General features: G+C 43.2%; 1 protein-coding gene across 1 annotated transcript in view; it reads left to right on the forward strand.

Annotated features, from left to right (window-relative positions):
• Nucleotides 1–8,034: 8,034 nt before the first annotated feature.
• Nucleotides 8,035–18,499, forward strand: part of apbb1ip (amyloid beta (A4) precursor protein-binding, family B, member 1 interacting protein) — a 129,021-nt gene continuing 118,556 nt past the window's right edge. The window contains exon 1 of the mRNA XM_080211456.1: nt 8,035–8,146. The gene's annotated coding sequence lies outside the window, so the exon portion shown is untranslated. The remainder of the gene's footprint in view (nt 8,147–18,499) is intronic.

Here is an 18,499-nt window from a genome sequence, read left to right on the forward strand (position 1 = left end):
CAGGCTTGATGGGCCAAATGGCCTCCTTCTGCATTGTAGGGTTTCAATGATTCTATGAATTCCTTGGTTATCTGCTCCACAGCCTTTTAACTGTGTCTGCACAGTCTCCTGGATCCACTGTTGATACAGAATGTGTCCTCCTTCCTTCTCATCCTCCCTAGTAAACACTCCACTACGCTGTAAGAAGTCCTGGGAACCAGATCTCTTCTCTTAATTTCATCTCCTTCCCAAGTAAGATTCAGCCCAGAAGGGACTGCCAGAACCTGCTCCAGCCACAATACCCCTCCTCTTTAACAGGTACAGACTAGTTTTTAGTAGTGTAAACAAGTTGCAAATTTGGGTCCCCTGCTGATACTGGCACAGACACTATGCTGTCTACATCACACCCAATTGCTGCAGGGTAATTTTCCATGTACCCCTCATGCATGTCTTCGGGAAACTGTCCAATTTACCCACATCTCTTTAGATCACACAGCAGCTATTTTCCCATCAGAAAGTTCAGGCTGGGAAGTAGACCTTAGTGACTCCCCGTCTGACTGTTTGGACAGGATTTCCTGGCTCCCCAGATGGAGGGAATGAAGATTTGGGGGTGGGAATGGGGGTTAGTTTCCGGACATCATTCCCAGTGTTGATAATGTTCACCAGCGTGGAGATGGGGGTGGCAGGATAGGAATCCTGCTCTGTCCAAGACTGCAAAAAACTACAAAGGGTCATCAATGAAGCCCAGTCAATCACGCAAACTAGCCTCCCATCCATTGACTCTGTCTGCACTTCCCGCTGTCTTGGAAAGGCAGCCAGCGTAATTAAGGACCCCACACACCTCAGATATACTCTCTTCCACCTTCTTCCATCAGGAAAAAGATACAAAAATCTGAGATCACATACCAACTGACGCAGGAACAGCTTCTTCCTTGCTGCCATTAGGCTTTTGAATGGACTTACCTTGCACTAAGTTGATCTTTCTGTACACCCTAGCTATGACTGTAACACTATATTCTGCACCATCTCCTTTCCTTATCTATGAACAGGTATGCTTTGTATAGCACACAAGCAACAATACTTCTCACCGCTTACTAATACATGTGACAATTAAAAATCAAATCAAATCAAATCCCCATTGAGACCAAATAAATTAGTAAAAATGCTTGTTAGAAATTTGTTGGGGGAGAGGGTGGAGTATTTAAAGGGGCACGCATGTTTCAGATCAGCTAAAGGAAAGTGCAGGGTTGGGGAGAGAGTCATGGCATCATCCTGGCACCATTAGCAAGTAGTATATGGTAAGAAGGCACTCTTGACATTTTGCAGGTGGCAGGGAGAACAAGCATTCAGCACTTGAACGTTGAATGTGGTCAGCACTGTCCCTGGTACTGCGGAGGCAGAAGAGCAGGGAAGGAGTGTCAAGGAAATTCCAACAGTCACCTGTCCAAAAGAAAGGCTGCAGCTGGCAGTGGGGCCACAGCCATCAGGTTTTGGATACTATGGCAGCAGGGGCTTTCATTGTATGCGTGCCGGACATATGTGCCTGGGTTGTGAACCTGAGCTATGGCATCAGCAAGTTACACTTGTCACCCAGTAGCCATCCTTTGGTGACTTGAATTGAGTTGGCACAGCAGACTACAACAGAATGAAGCCATCATGAATGCTGCCAAGAGAGTGGGCATTGATTCGCAGCTGCCTATGGTCACATGCCAGCTGGATCTAGAGGGAATGTGGACTGCTTTTTAGACCTATTAAATAGCAGAGTTGGCACACGCCATCTCCAAAGTTGATGCATGTGCTGTCACTGGCACCTTGCACCATGGGCAAGTCCGCAAACTTTGCAACCTCTCATGCTTGCTCCGCAAATTTAACCCTGGCAAGTGAGAATGAAATGAAGTTATTTCCCTTTGAATAGAGTTTCAGTGGTTTTACTTACGCAATAGTTCTCTGTAAACATATATATTTTTTAACATATATTAATGACATACAGGACACATTTGCAAAATTTGCAGATGACACAAAACGTGGAAGTATTGTGAACTGTGAGGAGAATAGTGTTCAACTTCAAAAGGGCATAAAAAGATTAATGGAATGAACAGAAAAGCAACAAATCAAATTTAATGCAGGGAGTGCGAATGGTTCATTTTAAAATGAAGAAGAGTCTCATGCAATACAAAATAAAGGGTACAATTTGAAAAGAGGTGCAGGGGCAAAAGGACCTGAGGATACAGATGTGCACAAATCATTGAAGATGGAAAGGCAAGTTGAGACTGTGGGTAAAAAAGCAAATGGGTTCCTGGGTTTTTCAACTGAGGCCTGGAGTACAAAAGCAAACATTATGACAAACCTATAAGAAACAGTACTTCAATCTCAACTGGAGTATTGCTTCCAATTCTGGGCAATACACTTTGGGAAGGATGTGATAGCATTAGAAACAAGGCAGAAAAGACTCATGAGAATGGTTCCAGGGATGAGGAAATATCTCCAGCACTAGTCTATGTTGGAAGCCAATGCATAAAAGGCCCTGGTCATAGTTATCTTTACAGTCACTGACAATACAGTCCTGTACCTTCTCTGAAGTTGGAGTTCTGGCTGCAATAGGTACAAGTTTTCAGTCACAACCTCTTTAGTGAAGCTTCCGACTATCCACTCTGTCCATGCGTCTCATAATCTTGTCGCGTGGGTATCTCAATCTTTGGGCATCACTGAGATTCAGGTGGGAGAATTGCTCCTGGCCTCCAGGTGTGAATGTTTATAACCCCCCTCTTCCACCACTCCCATCCCCCTCTAGCAGCTTGTCTTGCTCTGCAGTCTCTGCCCATTCTCCATGTGGGATGCCAACTGGCGCACCATGTGTGAGCACAACTGTTTTTTTCAGCAGCCTTGAAATCAGCAAGATGTAATCAGCATCTGTCACATCTCTCCCAGCGGATCTTTGAAACTTGAAGCAACTATGGAAAGTACCAAAGACATGTGGAACAGTAGCAACAGCCAGACAAAATCAATCAGACGCTGTTCACCACATATTCATATATGATGAATAACATCACCAATGCTATTTAATTGATGATCCAATTAAATAACATTGGTGCCCTTATATTGCTGCTTAATATAGCTTCAACTGTGTAAGGTTAACAAAGAACAAAGAAAATTACAGCACAGGAACAGGTCCTTCGGCCCTCCAAGCCTGCACTGACCATGCTGCCCGATGTAACTAAACCCCCTACCCTTTCGGGGATCATATCCTTCTATTCCCATCCTGTCCATGTATTTGTCAAGACGCCCCTTAAAAGTTGCTACTGTATCCACTTCCATTACCTCTCCCGGCAATAAGTTCCAGGCACCCACCACTCTCTGTGTAAAAAATCTGCCTCGTATATCTCTTTTAAAACTTGCCCCTCACACCTTAAACCTATGCCCCCTAGTAATTGACTCTTCCCCTCTGGGAAAAAGCTTCTGACTATCCACTCTGTCCATGCCTCTTATAATCTTGTAGGCGTCTATCAGGTCTCCCCTTAACCTCCATCGCTCTAGTGAGAACAAACCAAGTTTCTCCAACCTCTTCTCACAACTAATGCCCTCCAGACCATCCAGGCAACATCCTGATAAATCTTTTCTGTACCCTCTCCAAGTCTCCACATCCTCCTGGTAGTGTCGGACCAGAATTGAACACTATATTCCAAGTGTAGCCTAATTAAGGTTCTATAAAACTGCAACATGACTTGCCAATTTTTAAACTCAATACTCTGGACAATGAAGGCAAGCATGCAGTATGCCTTCTTGACTACCTTCTCCACCTGCATTGCCACTTTCAGTGACCTGTGTACCTGTACACCCAGATCCCTTTGCCTATTAATATTCCGAAGGATTCTGCCAGTTACTGTATATTTCCTATCTGTATTAGACCTTCCAAAATGCATTCCCTCACATTTAGAACATAGAACATAGAACATTACAGCGCAGAACAGGCCCTACGGCCCACGATGTTGCGCCGACCAGTTAAAAAGCAATGACCCTCTAACCTAAACCAAACCCTTTCCATCCATAAACCTATCCACGGATCTCTTAAACGCCCCCAAACTAGGCGCATTTACAACTGCAGCAGGCAGGGCATTCCAATCCCTCACCACCCTCTGGGTAAAGAACCTACCTCTGACATCCGTCCTATAACTACCACCCCTTAATTTAAAGCGATGCCCCCTCGTGCTAGCTTTCTCCATCCGAGGAAAAAGGCTATCACTGTCCACCCTATCTAAACCTCTAATCATCTTATATGTTTCAATAAGGTCCCCTCTTAGCCGCCTTTTTTCTAACGAAAACAACCTCAAATCCCTCAGTCTCTCCTCATAGGACCTCCCCTCCATACCAGGCAACATCCTGGTAAACCTCCTCTGCACCCTCTCCAAAGCCTCCGCATCCTTCCTATAATGTGGGGACCAGAACTGCACACAATACTCCAAGTGCGGCCGCACCAGAGTCTTGTACAGTTGCAACATGACGCTGCGGCTCCTAAATTCAATCCCCCTACCAATAAACGCCAAGACACCGTATGCCTTCCTAACAACCCTATCTACTTGATTCCCAACTTTCAGGGATCTATGTACACATACACCTAGATCCCTCTGTTCATCCACACTATTCAGAGTCCTACCGTTAGCCCTATACTCGACACATCTGTTATTCCTGCCAAAGTGAATTACCTCACACTTTTCCACATTAAACTCCATCCGCCACCTCTCGGCCCAGCTCTGCAACTTGTCCAAGTCCCCCTGTAGACTAAGACACCCTTCCTCACTATCTACCACACCTCCGACTTTGGTGTCATCAGCAAATTTACTAATCCACCCAACTATACCCTCATCCAGATCATTTATAAAAATTACAAACAGCAGTGGCCCCAAAACAGATCCCTGAGGCACACCACTCGTAACTGAACTCCATGATGAATACTTCCCATCAACCACCACCCTCTGTCTCCTATCCGCCAGCCAATTCCTGATCCAATTACCTAAATCACCCTCAATCCCATACATCTGCATTTTCTGCAGAAGCCTACCATGGGGAACCTTATCAAACGCCTTACTAAAGCCCATATATACCACGTCAACTGCCTTACCCCCATCCACCTCTTTGGTCACTTTCTCAAAAAACTCAATAAGGTTAGTAAGGCACGACCTACCCTCCACAAAACCATGCTGACTATCTCCAGTCAATTCACTACTCTCCAAATAACTATAAATCCTATCCCTAATAATTTTTTCTAAAACCTTACCCACAACAGAAGTAAGACTCTCCGGTCTATAATTCCCGGGGAAGTCTCTGTTCCCCTTCTTAAACAATGGGACAACATTCGCTATCCTCCAATCTTCTGGCACTATATCTGTGACCAACAACGACCTGAAGATCAGAGCCAGAGGCTCTGCAATCGCCTCTCTTGCCTCCCAGAGAATCCTAGGGTAAATCCCATCCGGCCCAGGGGACTTATCTATTTTCAAACCCTCAAGAATATCTAGCACATCCTCCTTATCAACTGTAATACTGTCCAGTTTACAACCCTGTAACCCAGTGTTCTCCACAGCTACATTTATGTCCCCCTGCGTGAACACCGAAGAGAAATATTGGTTCAATGCCTCTCCAATCTCTTCCGGCTCCACACACAAATTCCCACTGCTGTCTCTAACTGGCCCCAATCTTGCCCTAACCAACCTTCTGTTCTTAACATCTCTATAGAACGCCTTAGGATCCTCCTTAATCCTATCAGCCAAAGTCTTCTCCTGTCCTCTTTTAGCCCTTCTTAACTCACTCTTTAACTCCCTCCTAGCCAATCTAAAGCTTTCTAGTGCACTACCTGAGCCCTCAAGTCTCATCCGGACATAAGCCTCCTTTTTCTTTTTAACCAGTGAACCAACTTTCTTAGTGCACCACGGTTCCCTAGCTCGACCAATTCCTCCTTGCCTGACAGGGACATACATATCAAGGACTCGCAGTAGCTGCTCCTTGAAAAAACTCCACATTTCGGACGTTCCGAGACCCTGTAGTCTCCTAGTCCAACCTATGCTTCCTAATTCTCTCCTAATAGCCTCATAATTACCCTTCCTCCAGCTAAAACTACTGACCCGAGGTTCATGCCTATCCCTTTCCATCACTAAGGTGAACGTAACCGAATTGTGGTCACTGTCACCAAAATGCACACCAACTTCCAAGTCTAGCACCTGGTCTGGCTCATTTCCCAGCACCAAATCCAATATAGCCTCACCTCTAGTTGGCCTATCAACATACTGAGCCAAAAAACCTTCCTGCACGCTTTGCACAAAAACTAACCCCTCTAATGAGCTAGAGCTATAGCTATTCCAATCAATATCAGTAAAGTTAAAGTCCCCCATAACAATTACCCTATTACTTTCACTCCAGACTAAACTCTATCTGCCACCTCTCCGCGCAAGTCTCCAACTGATCTATATCCTGCTGTATCCTCTGATGGTCCTCATCACTATCCACAAATCCACCAACATTTGTGTTGTTCGCAAACTTACTAATCAATCAGTTACATTTTCCTCCAAATCATTTATATATATTACAAACAGCAAAGGTCCCAGCACTGATTTCTGAGGAACACCACTTGTCACAGCCCTCCATTCAGAAGCGCACTCTTTCACTGCTACCCCCTGTCTTCTTTGACTGAGCCAGTTTTGTAACCACCTTGCCAACTTACCTCTCATCCCAAGTGACTTCACATTCTGCACCAGTCTGAAATGAGGGACCTTGTCAAAGGCCTTACTGAAGTCCATGCAGACAACATCCACTGCCCAACCCTCATCAATCATCTTCATCACTTCCTCAAAAAACTCGATCAAGTTCGTGAGACACAACCTCCCCTTCACAAGCCATGTTGCCTCTAACTAATACGTTCACTTATTTCCAAGTAGGAATAAATCCTGTCTCAAAGAATCCTCTCCCTAGTACTGATGTAAGGGTCACCAGCTTGTAATTATCTGGATTATTCTTGCTACCCTTCTTAAACAAAGGAACAACATTGGCTATTCTTCAATCCTCTGGGACCTCGTCTTTGGCCAGTGAGGATACAAAGGTTTCTCTCAAGGCCCTAACAATTTCCTTTCTTGTCTCTATCAGTGTTCTGGGGTATATTCCATCAGAGCCTGGAAACTTATCTACCTTGATGTTTCTCAAGAACCCCAATATCTCTTCTTTTTTGATCTCAACATGCCTCAAACTATCTACACATCCTTTCCCAAACTCATCATCCACCAAATCCTTCTCTTTGGTGAATACAGACACAAAGTGCCCATTTAATACCTCACCCATTTCCTCTGGCTCCACACATAGATTCTCTCCCTTCTCCTTGAGTGGGCCAACCCTCTCCCTGGCTACCCTCTTGCTCTTTATATTTGTATAAAAAGCCTTGAGATTTTCCTTAATCCTGCTGGCCAGTGCTTTTTCTTTGTGAAGGCATCATATCATAGAATGTCATCAAATCCCTCCAATGCAGAAAGAGGGCATTCGGCCCATCAAGCCTGCACCGACCTTCCTATAGAGCATCTTATCCGTCCCCATAACGCCACACATTTACCCCGCTAATTCACCTAACCTACACATCTTGGGACACTTGAGGGAATTTAGCATAGCCAATTCAGCTAATGTGTACATCTTTAGAATGTAAAACTTAGCTGTAAAATGGCATTGCTGGTGTTCAATCAGCATTGGACACTGGCATTGTGAGCTGCCTGTTCTGCACACTTCTGGCACACTATACATCAGAATGGGAACACATGCTATTTTGAAATTGGCCTTGTAGTCCCAAAATTTGGGTCCTTCCCAGCCCAACTTTTTCCTGAGGAGAATAAAAATCCATCAACAAGAAAGGGAAGGAAGTAAATCTTCAAGAAACAAATTGACTTAATTAGAAATGAAGCAGTTGCAGTTAATATCATACCTCATCCAGTAGGTGGCATTTAAAGGTCTCTTGACAATTTCAATAAAAGTTTGCACTTAATATTCAGAAAACTTCCGTTACTACAGGAAACATCCAGTCCCCAGTCAAACGTGATAGACACTTGGATTGTCTAAGCTACTGGATGTTGAATACAATAAAATTGATGTCCACTAAAGCAAATTTTCTGTTGATTTGAAGCTCAGAAATCATTCAAAGGTGAGTTGTGATCAATTTCGAATAATACTTATATATTTTTTTCAAATTATCTTGGAGTCCATGCCATTGCATGGAGCTAGAAACAAGTGTGTAAGTCAGATTTAACTCAGATTCCAGTGATTGCAATAGCTTGTTCAGAATTTTTTTAGATTTCTCATCCAATAACGAAGATTCATTGCTGGCAAACAATTGAAATGTATCACCTCAGAGAACTCATTTGGTTTCATGTTACGTTTAAAAATGCGTTGTCTTGTCAACAATTTCGATCATCTTGCAACCCAGGTGGGGGGTGACAGTGTGAAATATTTCCTGCACTCTGTTATGGTTTTATTTTGGGTGCTTTGAATTTTCTAATGGTTGTAATATTGTGTGAAAGATTTCAAAACCCTAACTCTTTTTGGTGTAGCAGAAATACTTCGGTTATTGGTAAGTAATCAGATAAGACATTCAAAAAAAATCAACCTGACGATGTTGGAGACCATCCAATCACTGGAGTTAAATTGACATTTTCATGTTGATGAGGTGCTGCAGTGTTGTTCTTGTTAGTGATAACACAGTGAGAGTTATTGGCAAAGGCAAAACTGGACTTTGATATTTCTCAAAACTATTAATTGCTCTTGAAACATGGAACCCCCTCGTCACTGGTGATTGGATGAATTTGAGCTATTTTGTTTCTGAAAGCCCATTTCAGCAAACTTTCTGTGCACTCTCTGTCAACATGCATCTTGACACACACACACTGTGCACTCTGTCAACATGCATGTTGATACATACACTTTCTGTGCACTCTGTGAACATGTATGTTGACACACACTTACTGTGCATTCTCTGTGAACATATGTGTTGACAGGCACGCTTACTGTGTGGTCTCTGTGAACATGCATGTTGACACATAAACTTACTGTGCACTCTGTGAACATACATGTTTACACACACACTTTCTGTACACTCTGTGAACATGCATGTTTACACACACACTTTCTGGGCACCCTGTGAACATACATGTTTACACACACACTTTCTGTACACTCTGTGAACATGCATGTTTACGCACACACTTTCTGTGCACTCTGTGAACATGCATGTTTACACACACACTTGCTGTACACTCTGAGAACATGCATGTTTACACACACACTTTCTGTGCACTCTGTGAACATGCATGTTTACACACACACTCTCTGGGCACTCTGTGAACATGCATGTTTACACACCACTTTCTGGGCACTCTGTGAACATGCATGTTTACACACACACTTTCTGGGCACTCTGTGAACATGCATGTTTACACACACACTTTCTGGGCACTCTGTGAACATGCAGGTTTACACACACACTTAGCTGAATTTTCATTTAGTTTTCTTTGTTTTGGGATACTGCATAAATTACATTTTGGAAACCCACTGTGCAGTTTTTTCATAAGGCACCTTTAGTAGAGTCAAGAGTATTGGTACAAAGCCTACTGATTGAGGATCAAAGTAGTTTCTAATCATGCCAGCATTCAGCATAGAGTGTGCCAGGTGTGTTGCCACAGTGGTACAGCGGTTAGCACTGCTGCCACACAGTGCCAGGGACTTGGGTTCAAGTCCAGCCTTGGATGACTGACTGTGTGGAGTTTGCACATTCTCCCTCTGTCTGTGTGTGTTTCCTCAGGGTGCTCCAATTTCCTCTTAGGTGTGGGTTAAGTGGATTGTCCATGCTAATTTGTTCCTTAGTGTCCAAGGATATATAGGTTAGGGGGATTAGTGGGTTAACTACATGGGTTATGGAGTAAGCCGGGGCAAAAGTCATGTAGACTCGTTGGACTGAATGGCCTTCTTCTACACTGTAGGAGTTCCATGATCTTGCAGGTTGAGGTTTTGAAGTTCTTATTATTAAGATGTTCTCCCTTTCTATTCTGGCATACCCTTCCATTTTTGAGATGATGTGTCAGCACTATCTGCAGAATCTCATGAATAGGGCTAATGCAGTGTAGAAAAGTACTTAAAGACAACTTTTGTGGTAGCACAGGAAATTGTATAGAAAATGTGGACCTAAATTAGAAAATCCAATGTACAGGGATTTGACTTAAAAAGCAACAAACACAAGAGAATCAAGAATGGTGCAATAGAGAGAAAGATGATGGTGTTGATAATCAACAAATTTCTTGTATGCTTCAAGTTTAAAAATTTTAACTCAGGGCAAAGTTAGTGGGCGGGGTGGATAGGGTGGATGTGGTGGAGATGAAGCAAGTGCAGAGTGTACTCGTTGTCCCAAGTTGCAGGCTGGACTATTTTAACAGCCTGGTTGCAATTGAATGCCACCAGTCCAATTCCAGCCAGAGCAGTAGGGAGAGAGTGCAGGGCTGGCTGGAAAGATTGGGTTCCTTTGGCCCCCCACAGCTGTGTAGTTAAGTGGTATGAAGGATCCTGCAAGGAGGAAGTGAGGAAGTTACAACTTTACTTGTGGCTTCCTGTGGAGGATATTTGTTCCTCTTGGCCCCATAAAAGAAAGTTTTACATTAACCATGGGTATCTTTTCCCTTCCTACTAGCTATCAACTTGAGCTTGAGCCTAGCGGGAAACTGAAGATTGCAGTCTTCCCACTTAGGCTCAAGTTAAAATGCATTCAGGACCCTCTTCACACCTTATATATTAGGTTCCCGCAGATTTAATCTTGCATCTTGTCTGCCTGCGGAGCCCTGAAGGTGAAAATCTAAAGGGGGCAGAAAATGTCAATTTCCGCGCAGATCATTATTAACTAACTATCTGCCCAGTTTTTGTAAATGGTGTAAGGTTTTGTAAGGTTAAAATTGATCCCTTTGTTTTTGTCCTTTTCTAACATAAAAGTTAAAGCATCATGATTACTTTGAATTTCATTCCTGTGAAATTTAAGCCTGCAGAATTCCTTACTCAGATTTATAAATGACAGAATGTCTGTACAGCCAGAGGGATCATCAATGCTGCAATTGTTTTCAGGCTGCTTCAGAGAAGTAACATTTTCAGTGATGCTGGGTCAATTCAAAGGCATCAGAGATTTGAACTTACTCTAGCAGCATTACAGTGTGACTAAGTTTGTTTATTTATCAGTGTCACAAATAGGCTTACATTAACACTGCAATAAAGTTACTGCGAAAATCCCCTAGTCACCACACTCTGGAGCCTGTGCGGGTACACTGAGGGAGAATTTAGCCTGGCCAATACACCTAACTTGCACGTCTTTCAGACTGGGGGAAGAAACCAGAGCATCTGGAGAAAATCCACGCAGACACAGGGAGAATGTGCAAGCGCCACACAGTGACTCAAGCCAGGAATCGAACCAGGTCCCTGGCACTGTGAGGCAGCAGTGCTAACCACTGTGTCACCGTGCTACCTCAGTGTGAACATGTAACATTTTAAGGGAGACATTAACCCATTTAAGATAAACAAACTGGTGCCTACTTAAGCGGCAAACAGAGAAATGTCATTCAAAGATACCACGTGCTCATATGGTAATATTGGCAACTGTAGTTTCCAGGATCTGAATTTGGGCGCGCCCAGAGTCAGCATGGGCAGGAGCTTATGTGAAACCCACTCCTGCCTGTGATCACGTTACTGATGCAATGTTACGCTGGCAGGCCAATTAGTGGCCATCTAGCGTGGACTAAGTTCTGTGAAAGGTTGAGCACTATCAGGGAGGGAGGAGGTCAGTCAGAGAGAAAAGGGTGGGTACAGGCTGGCACTTCCAATATGCTCCCTCAGGGGTACAGCCACTACAGAGCTGTCTGAGGAAGTTACTGACTTGTAAAAAATGAATATCAGTGGGAAAACTACGCTGCATGTATCTGGGCCAGACAATCACACACAGTCCTCAGTCTCCAGGCACAAGTGTTAATATTATTTGAGCCCTAACTTTCATCCTGCTCTGAATCGAAGTTGCAGCTAAAATGTAAAGGCCGCCTTGCCAGTTGGCCTGCCCACCAACCATAAAGGCAGACAAGCAATGTATAATTCCAGTCAACTGCTGCCTAATTAATTTGAATTGATTTCTTAATGTTCAGCAGGCATGCTTCTGACTTGCGATCGCACAGCCTAAGGATTTTGATTAGGTGTCAGTGCAGTTTTAAAGGAGCTACTTGTTCTTGGTGTTTGGAGTCTCAGCGAACATTGCGACTTGACCACAAGGTGCATTGCTAGTTGTGGGAAGCTTGTTCAGCTGACTAATTGAGTCAAGCCTTGAACATTTCTAAGTTATTCCAGCATTTTTAGAAATATTGGAGTAGCTCTTTCCATTGTGCAAGGGTGTAAACAGGTGAGAGTGAGTTTTTGAAAGGTAATAAAAATGGAGGGGGGGAATGGGACAAACTTACTTTCAATTTTTTTAGACTATTGAGCAAAGTTAAGATCTCCCCCATTTTATTTTCCAGAGCAATGATTCTTACAACATCTTTTGATAGATAAAAGTGGTTTACACCAGTGGACTCAATGTTTCGTTTTGTTCAGTTTTCTTGTTGCACAGATGTTGCTGTGACACTGTAGAAAATGTTGTTGACACCCACTTGCTTAAGCGCATTCATCTCCTGGACCTGCTGATATTTACAGAATTGGCACAAGCACCCTTGGACCAGAGATAAGACGGATAAGGATCTTCATTTCTGGTGGATCTGGCTGGAAACGGGGTACAAATAAGATTAAGCATAGTTGTGATTTTCACTTGGTAGAATAGTTCATGAGCAAGGATCCAGCCTGAATTCAAAAGCGACTTTAATCAGCATCTTTACCTAACCTATCATGCCACACTTCCTCTGAAACTTTCTCCTGCCCTAACCCTGAACTCACATTGTCCTCTAGTTTCTCTCCTATCTCCCACAATGCCCTTTCTGAGTTCATCTTGTCCGTGAGACCCACATCCTGCTCTCTCCACCCCTTTCCTACCAATCTGCTCATCGCCCATCTTGAAAACCATATGAAAACTTTGCAAATGTCAAATCTGAGATTCTGGTTGTTTCTCAAACTGATGGGCAGGTGGCACAGTGGCACAATGGTTAGCACTGCTGCCTCACAGCGCCAGGGACCCAGGTTCAATTCCGACCTCGAGTCACTGTCTGTCTGGAGTTTGCACATTCTCCCCATGTCTGCATGGGTTTCCTTCAGATGTTCTGGTTTCCTCCCACAGTCCAAAGTTTAGGTTGATTGGCCATGGTAAATTGACCCTAGTGTCAGGGGGATTGGCAAGATAAATGTGTGGGGTTACCGGAATAGGCCCTGGGTGGGATTGTTGTCGGTACAGGCTCGATGAGCCGGTTGGCCTCCTTCTGTACTGTGGGGTTTTCTATAATTGTATGTTATCAGCAAGGTAACTACATTAAAATAATTACTTTAAAAAAGCTTGAATTGCTGGACATTGTCGGAGACTTTAACCGCTGCCACTGATCTCCACTTAACACTTACTATATTGAACCAGAGTCCCTCCATTTAACCCATCTGCAGCTTCTGTGTCTTAATGTGGGCCAGAAGAAGAAAAAATGGTAAATATGTAACATAGTTGGATCTCCATTTGAACATCACTTCCCTGATGCTCAAATCTTTTAGAAATGTACTTCAACAGCAGCATAAACTTAAATTGTTTATTGTCTCCTTATAAGCTGTAATGGTGTTTTCTTCAAAAAGTGACATAATGTCAATACTCACCCCAACAGAACTATATAATCTAGCAATTAATAAAAGCTGAACGATAACTTCAGAAGAGTCTTCATTGCCTCAAAAAAAACTGACAAGTCAGAAAAGTATCGCATATAGACCTCCAACATAGAGTTATACTCAAAGAGCAATCATTACGTGGGCCTGCCATAGCTTAAGCTGCAGATAAAACGTTCTAGTACTTCCGTAGCAGCAAGGAAAATGCAAAAATTCTGAAGATGCTCCCTCATTTCTTGTGGAGAGAGTTTGGGCATCTGATTTGGAATATGCAATTACAACTCTTGGCAATTTGTTTATAAATCGTTCGCACAGTTGTCACAGTGGCACTCCCCTTCTCATTCAGTTCAATGGTAAATCGCAAATAATCTTTTTTCAACCCTCCACTACATCATTTCAACTCATGCTTGGACTTAGTGGCAGTATTGTCAATGAGGATCTGTCATTCTGGATCAGTGTAATTAAGGGGGAGATGTTACTTTCCTGCTTTGCTGAATATTACAAACAGCAAGTATACATTACACATTGACTTCATTACTTAAAAATATGTACTTAATCTATGAAGCATATCCATATTTTGCGAATTCATGAATTTTACCACCCCAGCGTTGTAAACCAGGGCCAAAATTCTCCCATCTTACCCACCACGGGAATCATAGCGAATGAGACAGAATTCAGTGAACCATTCAAAGGTGCATTGAGCTCAGGTGGGAATCCTGCCCCATAGCACCAAATTATAAGAACATAAGAACATAAGAAATAGGAGCAGGAGTAGGCCATCTAGCCCTTCGAGCCTGCCCCGCCATTCAATAAGATCATGGCTGATCTGTCGTGGCTCAGTTCCACTTTCCCGCCCTCTCCCCATAACCCTTAATCCCCTCTCTTATCAAGAACCCATCAACCCGCGTCTTAAAAATATTTAGCGAGGCAGCCTCCACCACTTCAACGGGCAGAGAATTCCAGAGATTCACCACCCTTTGAGTGAAGAAGTTCCTCCTCAACTCCGTTCTAAACCGCCTCCCCTTTATCTTGAGGCTGTGCCCCCTAGTCCTACTGTCTTTTTTGAGCGGGAAGAGTCTCTCCACCTCTATCCTATCCATCCCATTCATCATCTTATACGTCTCAATGAGATCTCCCCTCATTCTTCTAAACTCTAACGAGTACAAGCCTAGTTTATTCAGCCTCTCCTCATAGCTCAACCCCCTCAACTCTGGTATCAGCCTAGTAAACCTCCTCTGCACTCCCTCCAAGGCCAAAATATCCTTGCGCAGGTGCGGTGCCCAAAACTGCACACAGTACTCCAGCTGTGGCCTCACCAATGCCCTATACAGCTGCAGCAAGACCTCCCTACTTTTATATTCAATCCCCCTCGCTATGAAGGCCAGCATCCCATTTGCCTTCCTGACCACCTGCTGCACCTGCAAGCTGGGTTTTTGCGACTCATGCACAAGGACCCCGAGGTCCCTCTGCACCGTCGCCTGCTGCAGTTTTTCGCCACGTAAGTAATAGTCCTTCCTACCATTCTTCCTACCAAAGTGGACCACCTCACACTTGCCAACATTAAATTCCATTTGCCATTTCCTGGCCCATTCGCCCAGCCTATCTAGATCCTTCTGCAGTCTCTCCACACCCTCCACACAATTTGCCGTCCCCCCAATCTTGGTGTCATCAGCAAATTTCGACACCCTAATTAGATTTAATTAGATTTATTCAGAATGAATTATTTAGATTTATTCAGAATGACTGATTCCCCCATTATTTGGTTCAAAGTATAAGATATTTTTCATTTTATTTATCATTTCTCTGAAATCCTTGGATTAGGATGAGTGGTGTTTAATTCAGGATGGTCCTTTTTTTAAAAAATGTATTTAAGGTGGCAAGTGGCACAGTGGTTAGGACTGCTGCCTCACAGCGCCAGGGACCTAGGTTCAATTCCCAACTTCCACTGTCCGTGCGGAGTTTGCGTGTCCTCCATGTGTCTGCGTGGGTTTCCTCCGGGTGCTCCAGTTTCCTCCCACAGTCCGAAAGACGCGTGGGTTAGGTGCATTGGCCATGCTAACTTCTCCCTCATTGTACCTGAACAGATGCCAGAATGTGGTGACTAGGGGATTTTCACAGTAACTTCATTGCAGTATTAATGTAAGCCTACTTGTGACTAATAAATAAATAGGATGGTTTGACTTTTATTTTTGATCCCAAATGAACTGAGAAGAACCTGCCACGTGTTAGTTGTGCTGACTTTGATTTAGAATGATCCTAATTGTTGTCATCAAGTTGCAGGGCTTGCTGTGAATTCCCCTGCACATCTTGAACAGTTTGCGAGGACTATTGCTTCACACAGCTGAGCTTCCTCATTATGTGGGCTTAGAATAGAAAGGAAATGTTGGGGGTACACTTTCACCCCTGTGCCCACGAATAATCTGGTGGGCAGAATCACCTGCCTAGGGAATGCGCCCAATTGATTCAATGGAATGAAATGTGGGCAAGTTTGTCAACACATGGCAATCCACTCTGCCAGTTTACCACCAGTCAGCCAAGCTGAAGACTTACCACCTGACTCCACGTGACTGAAGATAACAGCAGACGGGGCAAATAGAATTCAATTAAATTAAAAATTGACTGATGACCGTGAAACCATTGTCAATCGTCAGAAAAACCCATCTGGTTCACTAATGTCCTTTAGGAAAAGAAATCTGCCGTGCTTATCTGGTCTGGCCTACATGTGATTCCAGTAATGCGGTTGACTCTCAACTGCCCTCCGGCAACTAGGAATGGGCAATAAATGATGGCCAGCCAGCGACAACCATGTCCCATGATCAAATAAAAAGCTACCTGAACCAAAGCAGCTTTAGATAGCCTGAAAAGGAATAAAGATTATTTCCTCATAACTAAATACAAAATAATTGCATCTCTATTGACAACTTTGTTTTATCAATGTTTACTGAAATGTAATATTTCGGAAGTTTAGCTGTTTTTTAGCAATGACCCGTCGAGCAAGAAGCAGAAAGAAACTAAAATAAGGAGCAACTATAATAGTGACTTATAATTAGCCTTCAGTTTGTTCACGGTTTTGCATTCCTGGCGCTTTGATTTTCTGCATCTAGAACATAGAACATAGAAAAACTACAGCACAAACAGGCCTTTCAGCCCACAAGTTGCGCTGATCATATCCATACCTACTAGTTTTACCTATAACCCTCAATCCTGTTAAGTCCCATGTACTCATCCAGAAGTCTCTTAAAAGACCCTATCGAATTTGCCTCCACCACCACTGACGGCAGCCGATTCCACTCACCCACCACCCTCTGAGTGAAAAACTTACCCCTGACATCTCATCTGTATCTACTCCCCAGCACCTTAAACCTGTGTCCTCTTGTGGCAGCCATTTCAGCCCTGGGAAAAAGCCTCCGAGTATCCACCCGATCAACACCTCTCAACAATTCACATTTTCTTTACAGACTTACATCACCATGAGTTATTGCCAAATATTGCAAAGATTATTCTGTCATCCACTTTTCCTGTTATTCCTAAACTTCAAAATTATTTTGACTTTGCTAACAGCAACACATGGATCCGATTGCCCATTTTCTTTAACCTCAAGAATGCGGTGTTCCTTGCAACTACACTGAACTTTGTTCCTTATACATATGGTTAATATTATCCCTTGCCCCCGAAATGGGAAGGTTCTATGTAGCTAACTCTCTGGATGAGTGAGAAAACAGTTCATCCTAGTATTGCTAACAATTCATTACACCTCTGTGAAGCTCTGTCCAAGAATAGCTCTGCAATTGCTGACATTAGAATAATAGTTACACTGAAATCACAATTATTATGCATGCTGAGGCTAAGAGAACTTCAACCACTTATATACTCTCAAATATTCTGCTAAGCTCTTTCATCGTATACATACTCTTGAATATTCTGCTAAGCTCTTTCATCATAGCTAATGAACTCTGAACCATGAACTGCGGTGGGCACAATGGTAAGGTAGTGATTTGCATTTTTCCAATGATATTTGAGGTTTAATTTGATCCAGTGATGGCAATTTTGAAGAGGCTCCACGAGAACTTGGCTTGTGCTGTAAGTAACTTAACAGCATCTGTTGCTGCTCTTGACAGCAAAGCAAGAACACCCACCAACATTGTTACTAAAAGAGTCTAAAACCCTCTTAAAAAGGAAGGATGAAGTGTTTCAGATTTTATTTTGAGTGAACACTGAAGTATAACTTTGTTTTTTCTAAAATTTTAGATTAAGGATGTGAGTGAGAGGTTGGGGAGGGAAAGGGAATGGGAGGAGCTGTGATTTGATAATGTGTTCCCCCAAAATTCCTTTTCCTATGGCATCTGTGAGAAGAGAATCACAGAATCACAGAATACTAAAGTGCAGAAGATGCCCTTCAGCCCATCAAGTCTGCGCTGATGCATGAAATGCCCTGACCTGCCCACCTAATAATAGAGGCGTCCACAAAAGTAAAAGCCAACTTTGAAACTAAATAATTGAGGAACCTGACTCTTACCTCAATTCTGAGTGGAGCCAAGTTTGGTTTGAAGTGTCCCATTGAACTGAGACAAGATGAATATCAACACTTTCAGAGTTGAACCCTCTCAAAAGAAAGACAGGAAAGGAGAGTTTAAATTGCCCACTAGCACAGAGTGAAATATTCACAGCCTGGAAGGAAACATTTAATAGTGAAGAGATT

Source organism: Carcharhinus amblyrhynchos, chromosome 2, assembly GCF_965287045.1.
Source record: "Carcharhinus amblyrhynchos chromosome 2, sCarAmb.v2.hapA, whole genome shotgun sequence".
Taxonomy (NCBI): Eukaryota; Metazoa; Chordata; class Chondrichthyes; order Carcharhiniformes; family Carcharhinidae; genus Carcharhinus; species Carcharhinus amblyrhynchos.